This window comes from Vicugna pacos, chromosome 11, assembly GCF_048564905.1.
Source record: "Vicugna pacos chromosome 11, VicPac4, whole genome shotgun sequence".
Lineage (NCBI taxonomy): Eukaryota > Metazoa > Chordata > Mammalia > Artiodactyla > Camelidae > Vicugna > Vicugna pacos.
In genome coordinates this window covers 55,704,171-55,719,797 of record NC_132997.1, presented here as the reverse complement: position 1 = coordinate 55,719,797, position 15,627 = coordinate 55,704,171, and the positions used below count along the sequence as shown (strand labels likewise).

General features: G+C 35.2%; 2 long non-coding RNA genes across 4 annotated transcripts in view; one reads left to right on the top strand and one right to left on the bottom strand.

Annotated features, from left to right (window-relative positions):
- The window catches only part of LOC140699799 (uncharacterized), a 186,987-nt gene extending 183,354 nt beyond the window's left edge, over positions 1–3,633 (bottom strand). Inside the window, exon 1 of the long non-coding RNA XR_012078042.1 lies at positions 3,546–3,633. This is a non-coding gene — a long non-coding RNA (uncharacterized lncRNA). The remainder of the gene's footprint in view (positions 1–3,545) is intronic.
- Positions 3,634–11,035: 7,402 nt separating this feature from the next.
- The window catches only part of LOC140699798 (uncharacterized), a 32,788-nt gene continuing 28,196 nt past the window's right edge, over positions 11,036–15,627 (top strand). For all 3 annotated transcript variants that reach the window (XR_012078041.1, XR_012078039.1, XR_012078040.1), the window contains exons 1-3: positions 11,036–11,139; positions 11,901–11,983; positions 14,284–14,332. This is a non-coding gene — a long non-coding RNA (uncharacterized lncRNA). The remainder of the gene's footprint in view (positions 11,140–11,900; positions 11,984–14,283; positions 14,333–15,627) is intronic.

Here is a 15,627-nt window from a genome sequence, read left to right as displayed (position 1 = left end):
GACTGTATTTTCCAGCCGTGTCCTCTTGTGCACAACTAAAGTTAAATCAGCCTTAGGAGCTTTGTTTTGTAGGAACAACTACAAACCATCACACTGTAAGGGGCTTCTTTGCTTTCAGCTATTCTAAATTAAGTCATTAGTGGGCAGTGAAAATTTAATTTTGTATATGTGTAACATTTTATAAAAATGTAGGTGCATGTATTCCATAATGTTCATCCTTCACGGTTTGGTTCAGAAAACACTTAAATTTTTTTTAATTGAAGTATAGTTGATTTACAATGTTGTGTTAGCTTCAGGTGTACAGCAAAGTGATTCAGTTATGCATATAACTGAATATATATATATTCTTTTTCAGATTATTTTCCATTATAGGTTATTACAAGATATTGAATACAGTTCCCTGGGCTATACAGTAGGTCCTTGTTGTTTATCTATTTTATATATAGTAGTGTGTGTCTGTTAATCCCAAATTCCTAATTTACTCCCCCTCCCCTTTGGTAACCATAAGTTTATTTTCTATGTCTGTGAGTCTGTTTCCATTTTGTAAATAAGTTCATTTGTACCATTTTTTTGAGTCCACATAGAAGTGATATCATATGATAATTATCTTTCTCTGAAAGGATATATTTTGGTAGGAAAGATGCACTGACCAGCAAGTGCAGGAGTAACAACAGTGGATTTATCTCTACATCATGTTTGATCCATAGTGCAACAGTCTATCCTGAGCTTGACCTAAATGATCTCTGAAACACCTTTTACCTCGGTTGCACTTCTGCCTTTTCTTGAGCACCTGCATCTAGAGACAGCACTCCTTACATATCATCTCTAATTCTCACAATGGCCCTATAAGATGTATCTCCATGGTCCTTGTGTACATGAGGAAGCTAAGGCTCAGAAGGATAAACTAATTTAGGCAAAGTGTTATCCAAAGAATAAACAGTGCAGCAGGGACTTCAACTAAAGTCCATGTGACTCCAGAGCTCATACACTGTCCACTAAACCCACAGCTCCTCGTGAAACTGGATGGAAAAGTTACACACTGATAAGAAAAGGAATGAAGAACTTTGCTACTATAATGTTAGCAACTCACCAAAGAAACAGTTGTTAATTATGTTGGGTCTTTGAGGGTTATATTCTCCTTACAGAGACTGTGAATGGGAGTTGAAAGGCTCAAAGAGTGAGGAGGAGGTTGGGAGAAAAAGCACATGTGAGACCCAGGGCCTGTCATTTTTAATTAACAACAAACTTGATTGCTGCTCTTAACAACCCTAGCATAATCTGAGTTGTTTTCCAAGTTAAAAAAAATGTCTTGCAAGTCATGAAATTTTCATTAACTCCAAAGACGCCAGGTTAACCTGGTCCATGGAGAAAGTACAAAGAAAATTAAATTTTGGCCATGATCTATGAAATATACATCTCACATACAAATATGCATTTAAAGCTATAAAGGAAAATACACATTCTACAGCAGGGTGATCTGCTGAAAACAGGTTAAAAAGTTTAAAGTCACAAAAAATTAAGCAAAATGATTAGTCCGCTTATATAAAAGTTTGTTGCTAAGCAACCACATCAATGGAATATTTCAATTATGATTTGAAGGTCTCGAGCTCCCCTTAGCAGTAACAGAAATAGACATTCCATGGCTAATGAAATCATCTTCTCTTAAAATACGGAAACCTGAGACTAATTTTCTGAAACAATGCGTCCTAGAAACATGGCAGCATATTAATATTAAAACATAGAGTGAGGGCCTGGTAACTATAATCTGTTATTTTCCATTGCACATTGACATTTACCTACTAAAAACAAGCTCTTGTGTAGTCTGCTCTGTTCTTTAACATTCAGCAAAATAACTAGGTATCTAGTTCCTTTTTGAAATCATAACTATAGCCATTAAGCAGGTAAGTGATGAGGCAGTTATACAACTCCCAGAGCTTCACACTTCTCTTTAAAGAACACGTTCCTCATCTTTTGGTTTTAAGATCCACATTTTATATACGAAATAGGAATGAATTAGGATGCCTTGCTACCTGTTATAAACAGTGACATCATTTTAACATTTGAGTATATGTATTTCCTTCTTCGTCTCCCTACCAGTTGCGATCTGGTCATTGTTAAAATGAAATAGTAGAGGCGGAGCTTAGCAATGCCATGTGAAGCTGCCCAGTGCATTCTTCCCCCAGTCAGACTATACCTGAAACAATCCTTACAAATGATTTGATGGTTCTCTCCTTAACAATTGTCCTTAAAAATGGATAAAACATCATCCTCCTATAACTGGTTTCAGAAACTAACATTTCATTCATATTAAAAAGTGAAAAGTAATGTTGTATCTGTCTTTGTCTGGGATTCTCCAGGAACAGATCTTGGAACAAAGATTCCAGTGCAGGTAGTTAATGTTGGAGGTGACCCTATCAAGCACAGGTAGAAGAGTGGTGGATTGAGACCAAGAATGGGAGGGAGCCTGTGAAGATTATCAAGTAAATCACCACTTCGGGTAACTTGAACCTAATTCTGCTGGAAAGCTCTGGGAAACGGGGTGGAACACATGTCTTACAAGTATCCCACAGAGGGGCTGAGAGTTGAGTGGTCCCTGGTAGAAGCAAAGTTTCTAATTCCCTGGGACTTCCAGCAAGCTTCATGGACAGAGGAAGACTTCAGCCAAAAAGATACAAGTGATGGGAACTGAATTTCTAGCTAATGAGCAATGAAATAGTGAATAGTGAGAAATCATGGAATTAATACTTCTGGAAACATCTATCAGCCAATAACCAAGGGGAATTGGAGAATAATTACATGAGTTTCCTTGCCATTCATGTGGGATTAACTCTAAGGCATATGCTATAATGATGTTCAGGACTCAGAGCTTCACATCCCCACAGCAATGACCATTTTGATCTTACCCTTCTGGGCTTTTCTCTTACTGTCTCACTTACTCTCTCCTGGAATCACATCCCAAATAAAGTACTTGCATTTACATCCTAACCTCAAGGTCTGCTTTGAGGAAGAAATCAACCTAAGATATCAGAAAATTATTTTAACTTGTGACCAGGAGTTTTGCGAAGTACCAACATTTTGTAGCAAAGACAGTTAACAATGAGCAAGACTGATTTCAATCACCAGCATAAAGGTCAAATTTAATCTCTCCTTATATTAATTCTTCCCCCAAATGTTCTACCAGATCAACCATCTTACTTCTTCACTGTATAACCCTTGTGGCACTGAATACCCAAATTTTACAACTGGATTATTAAAGTAATTTTTTGGCATCTCCCAAAAGATGACTCTACCTTGCTCAGAACCTATCGATAGTATAGTAATTATCTCATCTGGGCTTTTCCAAGAGACTCAAACCAAGTGCTAAGAAGTCTCTCTCTTTCTTATTACAATTTCATCATTTACACAGCTGTCAAATCAATGTTATACTACGTAATGATATCACTCCCAAGTTCAAAAGCATTTGATGGTAACATGGTTCTTACAGAAATAAATAAAATACCCTTGACTTGAAATTCAAAGCATTTCAAAATTAAATTCCAGCTTACCTTTAATCAGAACCAACTTTCGAACAGCAAATCCCCTACTGCACCCAAAGTAGAGCTTTTGGGAATGTGCTATAAGCAGGTATTAGGGTGACCAACCATCTCAGTTTGCCTGAAACTGACTGTACCAGTTTTACCACTGAAAGTTCCATATCCTAGGAAACCCCTTAGACTCAAGCAAACTTGTACAGTTGGTCTCCCTAGGTATGATAGTGTATTTATTTTTCATAGCATCAAGGAAACATCTATGCTCAAATAAATTAATTATCCTATCTGGAATAATACGCAGTTGAAAGAAAGAATTTTATATGCCACAGAGTGAAAATGGATAGAAAGTATATTAAATATGTTATAAAAGCAGTATGGTATGCTATTACTCATAAAAATCAGATTCCCCCAGATTCTCTAACTACTTACACCTAGTATCTATTGAAACGAAACTACCTTCACTCCCAATAACCCTTAGAGCCTCTACATTCCTGAGCTTCAGTCATTTGTTCATGCTGTTTCCCCACCACTGGAAATGCCCACACACCTCCTATCAACCTCCGTCACATGGAATCCATTCTCCAGGACTCATTGGAATGCTACCACCTCCATGAAGTCATTCTTGATTCCCTGCCTCCTCTCCTAGATTGGGTTTTCTCTTCACTTAAACCTTCACCCTGTTTTGTTCCTTTTTCACAGCACTTAGAGGATTTTCATTATTTCGAATGTATGAAGAGGTGTACAATCACATTTTAGGATACTGTCCCCTATTCCTCACAACTTCTCTGTGAGGCCCCTGTACAAGGCAGGGATTCTTTTCTTCATCAGACACCCAGGGAAGCTGAGGCACACAGAGGATTTGGTCAGCTCTCTGAGTTTAGATCTAGTGAGTGGCTGAATTACAATTCAAGCCCTAAACTTCTAATTCCAGGTCTAGGTCCTGTTCCTTACATTTATGTCCTTAAAGAACCCAGTAGACATCAGATGATTTGAGGTATCATTTGATGATGCATGTTAATCATCACTGTATTTTGGTAACAACATTTAAGTAGAGCTTTTAATCCAGACATTCACATTCCTCCCTTAGGTAAATTTTACTTGCTGGTACTTATTGCTGCAAATACACATTTTTCCAGTATAGTCCTCATTTGTATTTCTTGTAATTAAGTACCATATCTATTCTTTAATATGTCCCCTAGGCCAAGGGTACAGTTTTAAGAGCACCTATGAGGCACAGTTAATCACTATAAAGCTAATCTCTCCTTTCTTGATTACCTACACTTTTTAAAGGAATGTCCTCAAATTGTGATCTGTAAATCATCTGCGATAGAACCTTCCAGATGCCTTGTTATAAATGCCCATCCCCATGTCCTATCTCAGATTTACTTATTCAGAAGACCAGGATGTCTAGTTCAGAAATGATGACCCGTATGGGGTAAAAGTTTAAAACTGAACAGAAAGATTAAAGTTTACCCCCTAAGCCTTGCATGCAAAGTCCTCTTAAATATAAAGATAATACAGTACCTTCTACTGGAAACCTCTCCTCTTGGCTTTTTCACCTTATAAATTCTGGCTGTGGTCTCTACCATGACAATGACACTCTTTCTGTTCTTCCCCACCATTCTAACCCTACTCATTCTTGTAGGCTAAATCCATCTCCGCTCCAGTGACGTCACATCTTCCTCCTCTGAGTCATTACCATTGTTGGTGCTATTGCCGTGACTGCTTTGGTTGAGGCAACATGCATCAAGCACATATGCCAGGCATTCCACTAAGAGTCTGATACATACTGTCTCTTTAAATCCTCACAGAAAACCTTGTGGAGTAGGTTCTACTATTATCTCCACTATTAAGATGTTCAAAATTAAAATCAGAGACTCTGGGGTGTCATTAAACCTCTATAAGGGGCAGGGTCACATAGACTTGTTGTCTCTGATGCCAAAGCCCACACCTTTGGGGACTGTACCTCTTCCCTCAGTACAGCATCTCTACCATGATAGGCACATGTCATGATGACAACTGATGGTGCCAGGTCCTTGGGTGGCTTGATGAGCAATAAAGCACACTGAACCATTCTTACCAGAAATAATAAAATCTAAATAAAGCTAATTCCTCAAACTGTCCTACTGGTTTGTCTTACCTTAAAGCTTCAAGAAAAAACAAATGGTTTATTTTACTTTCAATAGCAGAATGGCCCACTCTACAAACAACAATGTGGTAATTTCAAAGATACTGAATGTGTACTTGACTAGTCAATAAACAACAACAATGTAACAATAATAACAGTGGTAGATAACATGCATGATTGCCATTACAGGCCAGGCACTATAGTTAGCATCATTGTGCATTATCTAACTTAATTCTTGTAACAGTCCTAACAAACAGACATTATCACCACTACCCCATTCCACAGATGAGGAAATCTTGGCTCAGAGAAGTTAAATAGTCTGGACAAGACCACTTGGATAGCTATGGTATAGCAGTTAAGTAGACTCATACCCTGGTATGATGGACTCCCAGATTCAAGCTCATTATTTTCTGCTTTATTAAGTAAGGAGATTAATTTTGAGATTACTAGAGACTAACTTTAAACCAGTAATTAAAAATTACTTTAAAAAATGCACATACTAGAAAAATAGGCTCATCCAGCTCATAAATGAAGACCAGACCATAAGACTTCTCTGTTGATATTAAAAGAAGACTGGAAAATAGGCTTGCTGGTCACATCAATGAATGTAAGTACTTGTCAGCTTGGTTTGGCACCTAAACAAATATATTTTATTAAAACTCAAATTCATCTGACTATAGAATAAATGAAGTTGGCATTGGTCCAGAAAAATAACCTAAGTTTCAGGTAAGAATTATTTCCTCTAAATACCACAAAGCAGCTGTGCACACAAAATTTCTTGGTGGAATAAAAGTTTCTCAAAGACTGGCTAACAAAATAGAAATTTCTTTCAGATAAAGCAAGCATTTTGTTAGTTTGGTTTTACCTTTAATATTCGTACCATAGAAGGAGCGGGGTGGGTAAAACTGGAAAACGTTAAAAAGATAGTACTGATTTTACTTGATATTCCTTTGCAGAAATTCTGTTCTCAGTTTCCCTCTCTGCTGCCCCTGCCCACTTTAGAAAGGAGGAGACCGTAGAGCCCACCCTCAACATCAGACATAAGTAATGGGGTCCTTAAAACCTCTGGAGTTTGCTTAGCATGAAAAACTTCCTAGATACATCGCTCAGCAAAGTTAAGACACAATGCTGTGGCTAGGCTACACACATCACGCCCTAAAACTCTCTCTTGGGAATATGTAGCATCCTTCTCATCTAGAAATTTAGCATAAACATTTTCATTTCTATGGGAAACATATTTTAAAAAAAGTCAAGTTAGTAAATGGCATGTAAAAGTTTTCCAATATTCTACAGTGTTACACACACTCTGCTCTTCCCATCCATCACCTTGATGAAGCTTTTTATTACTGGGTACATGAGGAAAGTTGTTTTGTGTGACTGATTAAAACGATATTTTCCCTGGCTAAGGAATTTTATAGGCTGTCTGTAGGTGGGATAACTGATCACATTCGTTAATCCATTCATTTCAGGTGGAAGCTTCAAATGGCACGTCCTGATTTTAATACACTTTATAAATTTGCTCTGCTCTCTATACCTTCTGCCTCAAATGTGCTTGTTTCTTTCTCAACCTATTTTGCTTCTTCAGTGTACATCGCCTGCCATTCCTCCCTCTGAATAGCCTTTCCATTTCTAGTCAAAGAAGCAGCCCTAACAGAGCACTCCCAAATAGGTCCTTTACTTGTCTTTTCAAACTCTGTTTTTGACCCTCACTTTCAGTGAAAGTATCCTACTTCATCTCATCTTTCTTCATTCTTTCTTTAGTTGACATTAATTAGTTTTATAAATGTATTTATTATTGACAAAAATTCAGTAAACCTATAACATCAGGGATACATTGCATGAAAGATGTTAAACACAACCAAAATTCACTTTTATTTTTCACTTTCAAGAAAATCAAAAACTCAAGTATTCTGCACATAAAAGCTGTTGAGTTTTCAGGCAGCCTCTCAAGATTCCTCCAGTATATGAGTGTGCATGAGGGGAAGACAGGGAGGTGGAAGCACACTTGGGTACCCTGGGGAAGATAATACCTTCAGAGTTCAGTTTTCGTGGATGTTCAGAGACACAGTGACTTGTTATCTCTCTATAGCTTAAAGCGCCATCCCCAAATTTCAATGTGGTGTTTGCTTTGGGGCAAAAAAAGGAAACTTAATGTTTAATCCATGTTTCATTTCTCAATATTTTTAAGATTATATGTGAGTTTAGAAGCCTCAGCTACAGTTTATAAGTATCTAGACAAAGCAGAATTACTTCAGAAATAAAATTATCCAGCACATTTTAAGCACAATTCATGATTTTCCATGTCAATACTGGTTTGGAATTAGAGCTGCACTATTAAAAACCTCAGCTTACCTCCTTTCATATCCCACCCATTTGCCTATCCAGTGATTGACTCTTAAAGGCCAACCATTAGAGACACTTACGTGGTTTCCTACTCTAGCTGCCCATTAGAATTAACAGAAGAACTCTGAACTCCCAGGCCTCATCCAGACCAATTAAATTAAAATCTCTGGGGGTGCTAAATGGTCATGGGTGTTTTTTTTAAATCCCCCCAGGGGATTTACAAGACAGCCAGAATTGAGAACTGTTTTACTTGACAAGGGACACACTCATATGATCCTTCTCCCACTGACACATTGAAGCTTTAGTCAATTGATTTTTAAGTCTGGAAATTCAAGGATGGAAATTCTCAATAAGCAAAATTCTTTGTGCTCAGGAAGAAGAGTAGAGATACTATTATACTGCAGAAGACAAGCTTTAGGGGAAAGGAGAAAGCACCTCAAGTCTAAAGAGCCACCTTATATGAAAACTAATCACCCACCTGTGTCTTCTGAGCAAAGTACATGCATTTATCTTTCAAAAGGGACTTACTTTATTTAAATATTTAGAATCCATCAGCTGTTCTTGAATACTGTCAAATGGTAAAGACTAATAAAAGTTTTTTTAAAAAGCAACAGATTATTGAGTATGTATGATGTGATATTCTGTGTTATTTTGTTAAATATTCAAAATAAATTATACATGCTTGTTAATAGTTAAGGAAACAGAAAATAAGAGAAGTTGAGTAAATTACTTCAAATCATATGGATGAATACCTAGGTCCATGTATCCTGAAAGAATGTCCACTTTTCCACACTTTGCCTACTTTGCAGACATTTTAGCCTAGTTGGAGGAAACACTGATGATAGAGGAGCTTTTCTAGACTTAATTCTGACAGAAAGAGAGGAAGGAAGGAAAGAAGGAAGAAAAGAAGGAAAGGATGAAGAGAGAGAGGAAGGAAGAGAAAAAAAAGAGAGACAGGCAAAGAAAAAAAAAAGGAAAAATATTAATGTAAAAAAGGCAATTATAGAATATTTGTTAAAAAGAAACCCTGAGAAAAGAATTTTACGCATGGTCAAGCTGGCTAAGATTGGAATGAATTTAATTAAGTGAATGAGTTTTAATATCAAAGTAAGCTGGTTCAAAGTTAGAATTCGATTTTCTCTGTTAAAAAAACAAAAGTCTGCTCTTGAGAAAGAAATTGTAAAAGGGTTTTCATTACTTTCTAGTATCTGACTAAAAAGCAGAAATTTTATGTTTTAGCAAAATAATTTCTTGTGTTATTTTTATCAGGCCTTTGATTGCTTAAACTGAATTTTTTCAATATTACAAGAGCTAAGTTTTTTTTTTTTAAAACAACTGTTTAACTTTCTGTATTTGCCTTAGACATCTTTGTCACTTTGTTTAAACAGATAACTAAGTACTGTTTGGTTCACAGTGACCTATGGTCCTATTTGACTGGAGTTTTAAAACCTTTTGATGTCTTTGACAAATTTTCTCAAATCAAATTCTAAATGAAGTCCTTTTAATCTGACGCTAACTTTGGGATTTTTGAGAGGGCCTCTGGAATGTCTCAAAGAGAGATATTAATCTAATTAGACTTCTTTGCCATGTTAACTTACATGGGAAGCATTGTCAAGTAAGTGATGATAAACCTTTTAGGTTATATTGTGTGAACTGGCAGGGAAGAAGAAATTTTCCTCTATCTTCCTAGGTTCTTCTAACTGGTCTAAGAAATTGACATGAGACAGGTTAACAGGAGAAAAATCAAACAAAAGTTTAATAATATGTACACATGGGAGAGACTTGGGAAGATTGAATAAGTTTTCAAAATAGCCAAAACCCTCATCTTAAATGCCATCCTTAGCTAAAGACAAAAGACGATGTGGGGAGAGTCAGTCATGGGACATTATCAGGAAAAGCACAGGTTAACAAGGGTAAGGTTATGCAGATTTAAATCATTATCTTCTCCATTGATAAGAGTTTCTAGTGATCCTCCTCTTTCTGGAACAGTAAAAGAGACAAACCTACAAATGGAGATTTTTCTTACAAATGATTATGTTCCTTACAAAAGGGTAACTCCTACTTGGTTTTCAAAATTGTTCCCATTAACTTCAGTTTCTTAGAAAATAACTAGTTTAAAATAATTAACATGCCAAAGAGACATATTTTGGGGTGACAAATTCTATTCCCCTACAGGATGGATGTTATTAATGTAAATATTCTAGACATTATATGAAATTCCTGAAATTTGAATATGTCTGGGTATAATGTTACTGGTCACAATTCTAGATATTATCTTAAAATGTTATGTGTCAAAGAAATAACCAACTTTTTTGTTAATTGCATTATAATTAGGTATTTAAACATGCCATTTTAAGTCTTTTGTTATTTATAGATTCTGTTTTACTCTGATGCTTTTGCAAGAATGCTTCATCTTCAAGAAGATTCACAGAAAGGACTTTTTGACAAAGACAGTTTTCTGATAACTTTCATACCACTGAACTTGGTAAGAAATTACAGAACTCTAAATAGAAAAACTGATGACTTCTTAAATCTACTAACAAAAGATCAAGATCAATAAGAATTAACTACATTGGATTGAATAAGCTGATGAGAAAGATAATACTTTTTGTATCTTTTTGTCTGAAATCTATGGGCTTTTTAAACTTTTGTTTTCTAGTTATAAGGAAATCTTTCCTCTTAAGCTAAGTGTGATTTAAAGCAATTTGGAAAATGATACCCTTGTAAGCATACTGGAACATTTACCTTTTTTCTCCCAAACCCAATCCCTCCAAAATTCGGAAACTCTTAGTATTTTTATATTCATGGCAATATAGTTATTTACATAAGTTTATTAAGAATCTTTTCTTGTAAGCGGACACAACTGGAAACACTGTTTATATTACAAAGGCTTTAACTGGAATGTCATATTTGAGAGAGACATGCATAGAATCAGATATGACTAGACAGCTTTAAGGAACTAAGATTGACTTTATGGAGTCATAAAGCCCATTGGAAAAACAGCCTGGTACCTTGCTTACAGGGTTCCCAGCAGCCCTGGTGAGTAAGGAAGGTCCCTTCCTAGCAGGCACAGGAATCTCAGGATATTTTGGGGACCTCAAGAAGAGAGGAATTCACTCAAGTTAATAGATAATACAGGCAAGTCTGATACCAAGTTCTTGGTTTGGCTTCCTGGCCTTTAAAAGTTCAAAGTGGGCAAACTGAAAAGTTTAATCTGGACATTTAAAAGTTTAAAAGTTCAATCTGGATATTCCCTATGAAAAATTACAGCAAAACAGAACTTTTGATAAAGCAGAACTGGATTTATGTGAATAATTGGGCCAAGTTTAATAAAAAACTAGACTTATTTTTACAAACAAATTAGCCTTCATTTGGCTTTCTTGTGTAGAAATATAGGCAATATTAGAGAGATAAAAAATTATATTTCAGTAGAAACTATAATACTATTATGGATATTAGATTCTAGTTCTGTTAATTGACTTTGAGGTTTTGCTTTTCTCTAAACTGGACTAGATCTTGAATTCTTCTAATTTCCTCAAATATTTGGCTACAGCTCTCTAAACTAACATTTCCAACTTTCTCCCACTTTTGATGTGAAATCTTGAAAACTAAAGCTGCCCTTTTCCTGAAGTGCTGCAAACAGAAGCTGAATGACTTGATATAAACTTAAGAGAGATCACCACAATAGCCCATGTTTAGATGATCGTTAGGCCTGTTGCTGTGTAAATCACTCAGAAGGTTTACCTGAACACACCTGATGGCATCGTCAGAGACATTTCAAACTGCAAAAGATGCTCTGATCCCGACATAGAGAAATCTCATCTGTTAGCTCCCAGGACTCAGACACTGGGTTTATAATTTGCTCCAACCATTAACCTTTGGTTTTCTTTTGTCTTCAGAGAAATGCCTCATATTAAATACCTGATTGCTTGCACCTTCTGGGCCTAACTTTGTGAGTTTATCTGCATCACTGCCTCTTGAAGTGAGTACCTGAACTAACCTATTGTCAGAACTAAGAGACTGGTTCAATGAGATATAAAGCAATCTATCAGCTTAACTTCTGGAGTGTGAAACTTCCTGAAGAAGTTTCAAAGTGGGACTATAAGGGAATAAGATTTGCCACCCCCAAAAATGTGTCTTTGCATGTGAATTATTTTGAGCTGCAAACATCAAGGCCCAGAAAACTCAGGAAGAACCTTTGACCTTCCTCCTAACTGCCAAAAAATATTTAGTTAGACAGCCTGTTCCCAGACTAGAGACATCACCAGAGAAATCTGAAAATAATACAGGCTAGATGTGGCGGGGGAGAACTCAGCAGGGACTGGAAATCAGAGTCCACTCCATCCCATTGTCTCTGCAGGGCCCAGCAAACATGTTTAGTAAACATTCATCTCCCTGTGAATTGCCTTTCTCCTCTCTGACTTCCCAAACCACTATTCCAGCATCCTCTTTTGTCTTTAGCTGAAGATGGTATTTAAGGTGCTTGGGCTTTGGTCATTTTGGTGAGTTACTCAATTTTCCTGGGTCTCTTCCATATATACATATTATTAATGTTTAATTTTCTTGTATTAAAATGTATCAGGTCAATTTAATTCTTAGATCAAACAGAAGAACCTAGAAGGATAGAAGGAAAATATCTTGTTCCCAAACAACACGTTTTAAAAAAGAACCTATTTTTTAAATTAATTAGGTTAAACAGATTCTTAAATGAAATCATACATACATATCTTATTGTGGTGGTATATAGCTTTTTAGAATTTTTAGAGGATAAATGTATATATAAATAAGGTATATGTTTGCATTAAAGAGAAAATATAACAATTTTTAAACTGTTAAGTTTATCATTTGTTCCACTATATCCTCTATATTTTCTCCCTAATTTTTTTCTCACCTTTAGTGTAACACTGTAAGGATTTTCATGCTATCAAATTCTACATCTAAAAATATAAATGTTTATTTTTCCAGATTTATGAAATATATTTAGAGACTATGTAATATGATTAAGCATGGCTAGTGTAGGAATTTGTATCATAAATATCTTTCTTTTTAATAGAAAAATTTTACTTCATTGTCTCATCCCCAATTATAAAACCCAGACTATAATTTTGAGTATTTGAAATAGTAGTTTGTGGTTAAATTTTGCAGGAAATTTTAAATAATTTTATTTCTCACAGTTTTAAATCTAAATATTATTTGGATTTTTATTTACCTACTAACATGAGCAAAGGTTATAAAGATAAAATTCACTGAAGAGTAATTAAACCTAATACAAACATGTGGAAATTACTGAACTATATTTGTTATTGGAAAATTTCAAATTAATATGGATTGCTAAATAGCAAAAATGTTTTTAAAACTAGTGATCAACATAGAAGGAGTTCAATTAAGTGGAATTCAAATGTTCAATTGGAATATTTTTGTATATTTTTATAAAATAAGCCATTTTAGAAAAATTAGAAAATGTACAAGGAGGAAGACATTATTTAATGGTAATTCTATTGCTCAGATGTAAACACTTTTCACATGCTAGTATAAAGCTTTTAAAAATAATACATAGTTATATAACTAGGGTGTATGTATATTGTTGTGTGGGAAGAACTGGTTTACAATAAGAGAAAAATCCAACAAACAGCACTAAAACATAAAAATGCATATTGTTTACATAACTGGTAATCTGTAGGTAGAGAGTTCTAGTATTGGCTAAGCACATTTATGAAATCAGGTAGTGAGTCACTGAAATAATTTTTATTATTTCAAATTGTTTGATTCAAGGTCCTTTGGATTTCAGCTAAAGCTGGGAAGCCAGCAGGTAGCCACTGTCATGACAGAGCTTTCTTTCTTTACTCTTAAGAGACTATAAATGCTTTCTCAGAAGCCCCAATTATACTTGCCTTCAAGACTACATATCAGAACTGGGTCACACAGACATATTGTGTTACAGGAAGCCAGAGAAAGTAAATGCCTGAATGTTTCAACTTTTATAAGACGGGAAGGCAGAGGAATAAAAAAATTGGGGGAATGGCTTTGGGGGAGCCAAATGGCAATATCTACCATGGTGGGTATGTATGTGTGAACCTAGACCTTATTTTTCACATCTGAGTACTAACATGTATATTTTACACCTAAAAATAAATGACACTTATTCTAAATAACTCATATTTTTAATATGAATTTTAGTGGTTAGCTAATACTTTGTTTTACCTATGCACTGTTTTTATTTAAACTATTCTCTGTAAGGTTGGTTTGTTTTACTTTCATTTTTATCTCTTCTGTAAAAAAAAGAAGACAAATTGGAAAGGTGTCAAAACTTGGAGAAGTGACCTGCACAAGGGTGAGTTTTCTGTTATTGTTTGTATATTTTGTTTTGTTTTCTTGCAGTTTTGCTCCAAGTAAAGGCTTCATTCAAGGAGTGATGCAGTGGCTCAAACTGCTAAAAATCCAAGAGAGTCCCATATTTCTGGCCAGAGAAATCAGAAAAGAGGACTATTGTGTGCTCGAAGAATTCTAGAGGGGAGAAAAATCCACTCTCTATGTTCAATTCTACATAAATATCATTCTAACCCATGATCTACACATGTGCAGACTAAATCCAAACCAGTATAGTAAAAGCTTATGAAACAGGAGAGATATTTCTAATACCCATACAAGTCTCAGATTAATTTTTGAACTATGCATACTGAGAACAGACACAAATAAAACCTAGATAACAGAAGTGAGATTTGAACTGCTGCCTACAAAGTCAAGAGCAAACAAAATCCAATATAACCAGGTGATAGCCAATAAAAACAAAAGTGTTGATATTCTCTAGGTTAAGATAACAGATTTCAAAGTCTACACAACATAACATTCACAATGTTCAGAATACAATCCAAAATATTCAAAATACAAAGAACCAGGAAAATGTGATGAAATTTCAAAGAAAATTAATCAACAAATATCAACAAGATGACTCAGATGTTGAAGCTATCAGAGAGTGATTTCAAAACAAATATGCTTCAGAAGACTTTAACTTTCCATTGACATCAATGGACAGATATTCCAGAGAGAAAATCAATAAATCAATAGAGACCTAAATAACGCAATAGACTTAACTGATGTTTTCAGGACATTATATCCAAACAAACAAACAAAAAACAGAATACCTATTCTTATCAAGTGCACATGGAACATTCTCTAGGCTAGACAACATACTAGGACACAAAACAACCCTCAGCGAATTTAGGAGGCTAGAAAATATAATCATCTTTTCTGACCACAATGACATGAAATGAGAAATCAACCACAGACAGAGAAACAAGAAAAAATGATTACATGGAGTCTAAACAACATGCTATCAAAAAACCTGTGAGTCAATGATGAAATAAAAGAAGAAATTAAAAAATACCTTGAGACAAATAACAATGAAAACACAACCATACAAAATCTATGAAATGCAGCAAAAACAGACGTTAGAGGGAAGTTTACTGTCGTATGGGCCTTCCTCAAAAAAGAAAAAAAATCTCAAATAAACAACCTATCCTACCACCTAAAAGAATTAGAAAAAGAAGAACAAACAAAACCTAAAGTCAGTAGAAGGATGAAAATAACAAAGGGCAGAGAGGAAATAAAATAAACACAGATTTAGAA